This window comes from Schistosoma mansoni, chromosome 3 (genome assembly GCF_000237925.1).
Source record: "Schistosoma mansoni strain Puerto Rico chromosome 3, complete genome".
Classification (NCBI taxonomy): Eukaryota; Metazoa; Platyhelminthes; class Trematoda; order Strigeidida; family Schistosomatidae; genus Schistosoma; species Schistosoma mansoni.
The window spans coordinates 5,596,123-5,604,490 of record NC_031497.1 but is presented as its reverse complement, the minus strand read 5'-3'; the positions used below and the strand labels follow the sequence as shown (position 1 = coordinate 5,604,490).

The following is an 8,368-nucleotide window of genomic DNA, read 5'->3' as shown; positions in this document are numbered from 1 at the left end:
CAATGGTCAAAAAGATGCTGTTTTGACCAAACGTTTATGTGAATGTTTTTTTTCATAACTGATTAGTGATGTAAGGGGATAATATGGATAAAGTTTCATCAAAGTTCACCCATTACCATCAGCAATAAGATAATTTAGACACTTATTATTAATGATATAATCGTGATACCTGTTTACTAAATTAGTAGGTATCTGGACTTTGTAGTTCAGAGGATGACATGTTGGATATTTGGAGAGAAAGATATTAGTTTCTTGTCTTGAAATAAAATCAACAACAGCAGACAGGTGCACCCAATTGATAAGTCCTGAATAGAATAAAATATGCATACTAGTTAATATCAGTCTTTCTTATTGAAACATCACATATTTTGTCGACCTAATAGCATTTTTTATCTAAGAAAGGTTCTTGAGATGCTGTTATTAACATAAAAAGAATGATTTCTAGTCTTGGTTTAATATTTATCACTGTAATTTGTATGTTGTGATGACGATTTTTTAAATTCTGTTATATAACATTTAAATCAGTTTTCAAACGTTAATTATCAGTGATGGATGGTGGCTAGCAGTGGAACCCAGGACGCGCGTTTCATCCTATTTGAGATTTGTCAGCTGGATGTACCTACATCTCAGATTTGATGTTCACTCTGGGACTCGAACCCAGTACCCTTTGCTTCGAATGCCATCGCGTTATCCACTCAGCTACTGAGTCCTGATAGTCACTTGCTTGTGCAATGGGATGAAGCTTAAATTCATTTGGTGTTGTTTACTTTTTGTTGCACTTGCTAGCTATTATCCATCTATTGCTTATAAAGCCTGTGACTTCAGGCAATATTGAGGCAGTCCGCATAGGATGCACTTATACCAACAAGAGACTGATCAATTATAGTCCTAAATAACATTTGGAAGATACAAGTAAACAACACCAAGTCAAGTTAATCATCATTAATATAATATACACAATTTGACGCATTTTAACATCAAGTATTAAGTACAGATTATAATTCTTTTGATTACAACCGTGTCTTCCCGAGAAACAAGTTATTTCGTGCATAAAATATTTCTTCTCATATGATTCTACTTAAAATGTGTGCTAGAACAAACTTTGTATGAGTGGAGTTACTCAGAATAAGTCAGTATTGACGATATAAAAAAGGTGTTCTTTAACATTTATTTAATCCCTGTGACAACCATTTTATTAGTGTAATAACTGCTGAAGCAGTGGAAGTTCGGATTATAACGCTTAAACTATCCATCTACTAAAGACTGGGTCAATTATAAGTAATATATCTAAATGGATCACGTATATTGATGCCATTTCTCAATACGTAAATCACGGTTATTTTCATATGTTTGCTGTTTTCATAGATTACAACTCCAATTACATTTCCTGTTTCGATTTCTTTTTATTTCCATTCTTAACCTCCTTACACATGGTTATAGTTTTACTTGTCATTTGATTTTGTTCTATTTCATATCATTGTTGAATGCTTTGTTACATGACATTATCTTGATTGTCAAATCATCAAATAAATAAACTCATTATATCAATCTTCTAACTGATGTGAATAGTTTTTTCCTCTACTTTCTTGATTCGATGGAATTTCCAAAAATTGCGGATATGATTCAAGAAGTGATGATTAGTGTTAAGACTAGAGTTCTATCTTAATGATGTTTAAATAAAAATGTTTATACACTATGATAATCCTTTATGAATTCAAAATGATTCTGTTACATCTTGTGGCCGAGTGGATGACCAGTTAATGTATGACGTGTTATCGATTGAGACAGTGACACACGAAAAACCGTACGAGCAGTCTAGAGTGCGTATCGGCCCTATTTAGCAGATGAAGTGATAATACCGCCAATAAGAGAGCAGTGATTTATCGATCGCCCAATGATACACAAAAGCCGTATGAGCAGTCTTGAGCACTACTCATTGCTGCTTTCTGCCTAGCCCAGCCAGTTTACTCCAGAACATCAATAACAGCCTCTGCAATATGAATCATTATTCTCAAACATTCTGGGTTTATATACCAAACAAAGAGACCACATCGAACCATAAAACAGAAAATAACATTTGTCCAAGATTTAGCCAAAAGTGGCTGTGAATAGGGGGGACAGTAATTTATAGACTGAGGATAACTAAAGAATGGTAAATCGTATAATAATAGTCTATGGGTCAAAATAAAGCTCATAATAAATGGGACACGAATATGAATAGTTTAGTTACTTAACAACTACACAATAGGAAATATACATATCATATTGGTCCATAGATAGTTCTCAAAGTTACCATTCATAATTCTCCACGGGATATAACAGATTCATAGAAGTCTATATGAACATTTTTATATCTAACAAGTAAACTATTTTGTTCAGCATTCATTCTGTAAAGTTATTTGATTATTTTGATAGCCATTGTTCAACACTATCCATTGTTGGAAAAACTATTCTATTATAATTATTTACATCATCCCATAGACTTTATTTTTTGAAAAAGGGTAGATTAAATAATGTTTCATGAAATGTATTCCATCCCCTATTTTTAACAATTCTCTATTATATAACTTGGTTATATAATCACTTATGCTTACCATTAACAACTAATTGTATCTCCCACAAGATGATGCTCTCGTAATCATTCTGTATAATAGTGTTGGATTTAAATTTCAAGTTAGCTAGTTCTTTCTTACAAATGACCATAAATACACCAAGAAATATAAGGTTAAACTAGTAAATATACTTTTCTTATATCCCAATGAGTAGAAAAATTGTACTTCTGATGTTTCATGAATTTTCATAGTTGAAAGCATAAGTCAATTCAAGCTAGACCACCAAGGAAAACCTGGAAGCACTGGACGACCATTTCATGAATTATTTTAAAACACTTCTTCAAAGTAAGTAAATATGGTTTGAATAAATTTTTCCTGGTTAGCATTTTTTTAGTGAGTTAGTTTTCTACAGGATGGGGTTGTTAAATTCATGCCAACCCTCCTCCTTTATCCGGGCTTGAGACCGGCAGTAGCCTCCGGAGGGGCTACAGCCGGAATTAAAGTAAGTAAATAACCGACATTAAATTGAAACAAGTTTATTATTAACTGTCTACTCAATGTTGAATTTATTCAAAATTATAAATTCCAACCTTGGCATGGATATCCATTTGTTTAAACTGGTAGATGATAACTGGAACAAACAGATTTTACTGATCATTTTATGACTAGAAATCATAATATCTTGTGTTTATCAGTATATATCAGTAGTATATAAAGTCTTTCTTTATAACTTGTTAAGATGATTTTATGATTGAATAAAAAGAAATCAACTAGACGAAACTTATTAATAAATATTTAAAATAGATCAATATAGATTCAAATCTATTACTGAATCCATTTAAAATTTAGTTAAAAATAATCACTTAAAAGTACTTCTTAAATAAGTACTTCTACTTTAGAAAATTAATGGGTGGCTAATCATTTATTAATTTATTTATTTAAACACATAAATATTAGAACAAGGGGGCACTAAATATATATGCGCCAGAAATATCTCATTTGATTTGTGTGAGGGCTGTGATACTGCCCGGGTGCCCAAACCGAAGCAGATGGTTTTCTTAGGGGGCCACACCCGGAGCCTTCGACCTAAAGATCTGATCCACAAGGCAGTGAAGCATTGTGAGGAGATGCAGTTCCATGGTTGCCGGTGACCAACAATTGATTCATACGCCACTAGCTCTAAAACTGATGAATATGGAATGGTCTAACTAGAACCTAGTCACTTTCGATGATTCGTGAAATTAGATTACCAGTTCTAAATAGAATTAAAAGAATTTGTGATGTGAGGTAGTTAGAAGTAGTTGATAAGAAATCCTGATTAATCTGTGTTTTACTATGGTTAAGACTTTTCAGTAATGAATTGGCAGCTACCAAACATAATATCAAGTCACTTGGACTTGTGACTAGACAGTAACTTAAGTGATAAAATTTTTTCATGATTAAAAAACTAGACAAACATAAAACTGGTCGCTATTCGGTTGTTAATCAATTATATAGTATTTATTTGATCAGATTATTAAGATTCTATACTAAAATAATGGTGTTTTGGAAGTAGCACACCTGATGAGAAGATAGTATCTAATATAATGTACAAACCAATTATTGTAGTCAATGACTGATAAATATGAAGTTACCTATTCATTCAAGCTATATTTTAAATTCCGCTATGTAAATCTTCTTTAGAATCTATAAAAACAGTTATAAGATTTCGTTTTCATAGTTGAAAGCTTGAGTCAGTTGAAGCTAGGCTACCAGGGAAAACCTGGAAGCACTGGACGGCCGTTTTCGTCAGTTACTAACGCATCATTATACACTAAAAAATCTGAATACTTTTAAATAAATGCAATGCATGGTTGTTATAATCTAATTATAATACTAGTTAGAATGTTGTCATCTGTATTAAATACACTTTGATTGATTGATTCGTTGGAGTATATCCAATGAATAATAAAAACTTAGAGTTTTCTTGAAATTTATACAACTATCTTGATATACACATTTACCCTTAGATACATCTTAATTTAAAAGGAGACACTTTACTTTTAATTTTTAATTTTAAAAATATATATGTGTCATTCATGATAAATAATGCATAGTAATATTGAATTCAGGGATTTAAATCGTCTGGCATATACCAGAAATGTTATTTAACATTGAATCCAAACAAAAGGTAACTGTAATTGGCACAAAAAAACCCAATGAAACAGCATGAATTGTTAAGTAAGAGAACAATAATTTTAGTTATTAATCACTAATTCTATTAACTAAAAGAGTAGAGTAAATGAACCTTTGACTCTTTTTTTTCTTATCAAATTGTGAAATATAAATAAAATAGATTAATTCAGAAAGTAACTGTAATTTGGCACTCATCTCCACCACGAATTCAGGTTGATGTAGGTCATTACAAAGATTGTTGGATTGATTTGGATAATTTATCAAGTCATACTATATATTGAAGCATTCGCATTTATAGAAGCTAAACCATTTTTATTGATTTAAGTGTAGTATCTCTACTTTCTGAGAATGTGGTGGTGAAAGGTTGGCTCCGGCGGGGATCGGTCCCTCGACACTCGCGTTATCAGCACGATGCTCTAACCGACTGAGCTACGGAGCCCTTCCGATGGTTGCTGCCGGTCCCAAGCCCGGACTAAGGAGGAGGGTTGGGCATAGGGCTAGAGTCCCCATACCGTTGAAAACTAACTCGCTATAAAAAACGCTAACCATCTCTACTTTCACTAATCACTACAATCTTCATAAGTTTCTTTATATAAGATTGTAGTTATCACACTTTGTACATCTTAGAAAGCTTATTAAACGGAAATTTCTCTGAACATAATCATTTAAGATCAGTAAAGTAAACATGGGAACTTTCTAGTTTTAGTGCATTTGACTTCTGTTTTGTTAAGAACTATAAAGTTTCTTTTAAAAGTTTCTAGATGCATCATTGAATTATATTTTATCCTTATACTTGGCTTGACTTATTTGGTTTTAATGATAAGGATATAAGTGTTTGCTGAAATACGGGAAGAAATTGATGTAATTGAGAACATATCAACCACATTATTTACTTACTTACTTACTTACGCCTGTTACTCCTAATGGAGCATAGGCCACCGACCAGCTTTCTCCAACCCACTCTGTCCTGGGCCTTCCTTTACAGTTCTATTCAATTGTTGTTCATTTTTCTCATGTCTGTCTCCATTTCTCAGTGCAGTGTGTTCTTCGGTCTTCATCTTCTCCTTTGACCTTCAGGATTCCATGTGGGGGCTTGCCTTGTGATGCAGTTGGGTGATTTCCTCAATGTGTGCCTTATCCCCTTCCAACGCATCTTCCTGATTTCTTTCTCCTCTGGAATCTGGTTTGTTCTCTCCCACAGTAACTTGTTGCTGATAGTGTCTGGCCATCGGATCTGAAGTATCTTGCGTAGACAGCTGTTAATAAACACTTGTATCTTCTGGATAATGGCTTTCGTAGTTCTCCACGTCTCCGCCCCATACAGTAGAACTATCTTGACATGTGTATTGAAAATTCTAACCTTGGTTGCAATTGTTTTGAGTTCCAGATGTTTTTCAGTTGTAGGTATGCCGCTCTTGCTTTGCCGATCCGCGCCCTCACATCTGCATCTGATCCACCGTGTTCATCAATGATGCTGCCCAGATATGTAAAGATTTCCACATCCTCCAAAGCTTCTCCGTCAAGTGTAATTTGATTGGTGCATATTGTATTGTATCGGAGAGTCTTGCTTTTCTCTTTGTTTATATTGAGACCTACTGCTGCTGAGGCTGCTGCTACACTGGTCGTTTTCTCCTGCATTTGTTGTTGCGTTTGTAATAGAAGAGCCAGATCATCCGCGAAGTCTAAATCGTCAAGCTGAATCCTACCTGTCCACTGTATCCCGTGCATTCCTCCAGATGTTGACGTCTTCATGATCCAGTCGATCACCAGGAGAAAGAGAAAGGGTGAGAGTAAGCAACCTTGCCTAAAACCGGTCTTTACTTCAAACGAGTCGGTGAGTTGTCCTCCGTGGACGATTTGGCAGTTTAGTCCATCATAGGAGTTCCGTATGATATTGACTATCTTCTCAGGCACGCCGTAGTGTCGAAGAAGCCTCCATAGTGTCGTCCTGTCCACGCTATCAAATGCTTTCTCGTAGTCGATGAAGTTGATGTAGAGTGATGAATTCCATTCGATTGATTGTTCCACAATGATACGTAGAGTTGCGATTTGATCTGTGCACGATCTATCCTTACGAAATCCAGCTTGTTGATCTCGAAGTTGTGCGTCCACGGAATCCTTCATCCTGTTTAACAACACTCTGTTGAATACTTTTCCTGGTATTGAGAGAAGAGTGATGCCCCTGCAGTTGTCGCACTTGCTGAGATCGCCTTTCTTCGGTATCTTGACCAGAAGTCCTTCTTTCCAGTCTATTGGTACTTGTTCTTCATCCCAAATCTTACTGAAGAGGATGTGGAGTATCTTGGCAGTTGCTGCTACATTTTCTTTCAGTGCCTCTTCCGGGATGTTGTCTGGTCCCGCTGCTTTGCCGCTCTTGATTTGTCTAATGACCATACTGATCTCTTCAATTGTTGGTGGGCCAACATCGATTGGGAGGTCTGTGGGTGCTGCTTCGATGTTGGGTGGGTTCATGGAGCTGGTCGATTCAAGAGTTCCTTGAAGTGTTCTACCCACCTGTTTCGTTGTTCTTCAATGTCGGTGATTACTTTGCCTTCCTTGCTTTTCACTGGTCTTTCTGGCTTACGGTAATTTACAGCAAGTTTCTTTGTTGTATCATACAGTTGTCTCATGTTTCCCTCTCTTGCAGCCTTTTCCGCTGTCATTGCTAAATCTTCCACATATTTACGTTTGTCGGTTCTGATGCTCCTCTTCACTTGCTTGTTTGCCTCTGTGTATTCGGCTTGTGCCTTGGCTTTTTCCGCTCTTGTTCGGCTGATATTGATTGCTGCCTTCTTGTTCCTCCTTTCTTCAATTTTATCCAGTGTACCAACAGTGATCCATTCCTTGTGATGGTGCTTCTTTTGGCCTAGAACCTCTTGACATGTTGAAACGATTGCCTCCTTGATACCTTTCCAGTTGCTCTCCATGGTAGTCCCCTCTCCATTGAGTAGATCATGAAAGGCCTCGAACCTGTTGCTGAGGGCTATGTTGAATTTGTTGAGTTTGTCAGCATCTCGAAGAAAGGCCGTATTAAACTTTTGTGATGTTGTCCGCACCGTTGTCCAGTGCTTCTTGAGTTTTAGTTTCATCTTGGCGACCAGCAAATGATGATCGGATGCTATATCAGCTCCTCTTCTGGTTCTCACATCCTCCATCGTCCTCCTGAACTTTTTGTTGATGCAGATATGGTCGATTTGATTCTGAGTAGTGTGATCCGGTGAAATCCAAGTGGCTTTGTGTATGTTTTTGTGTGGGAATATGGTGCCACCTATGACCAGCTTATTGAAGGCACATAGGTTTGCAAATCTCTCACCATTTTCGTTCCTTTCTCCCAGTCCATGTTGTCCCATGACGTCTTCGTATCCAGTGTTATCCATTCCAACCTTGGAATTGAAATCTCCCATCAGAATGGTCAGGTCCTTGGTTGGGCACTTCTCGACGATCGACTGCAGCCTATCGTAGAATTGGTCTTTAGTGTCTTCATCGTAGTCGTTGGTAGGCGCATAGCATTGGATGACGTTCATTGTAATGCCCACTCTCTTTGTTTTGAAGGAGGCTTTGATGATCCTTGGTCCATGAGATTCCTATCCAATAAGTGCATTTTGTGCTTTTCTGGACAGCATCAATGCAACTCCTTGTGT

At 36.3% G+C, this 8,368-nt stretch overlaps 2 non-coding genes across 2 annotated transcripts; both read right to left on the bottom strand.

The window, feature by feature from the left end:
* Positions 1 to 638: 638 nt before the first annotated feature.
* On the bottom strand, positions 639 to 705 carry Smp_tRNA_01309_Arg_TCG.1.1. Its single transcript has one exon. It is a non-coding gene (tRNA).
* Positions 706 to 5,092: 4,387 nt separating this feature from the next.
* Positions 5,093 to 5,165, bottom strand: Smp_tRNA_00959_Ile_GAT.1.1. Its single transcript has one exon. It is a non-coding gene (tRNA).
* Positions 5,166 to 8,368: the final 3,203 nt, after the last annotated feature.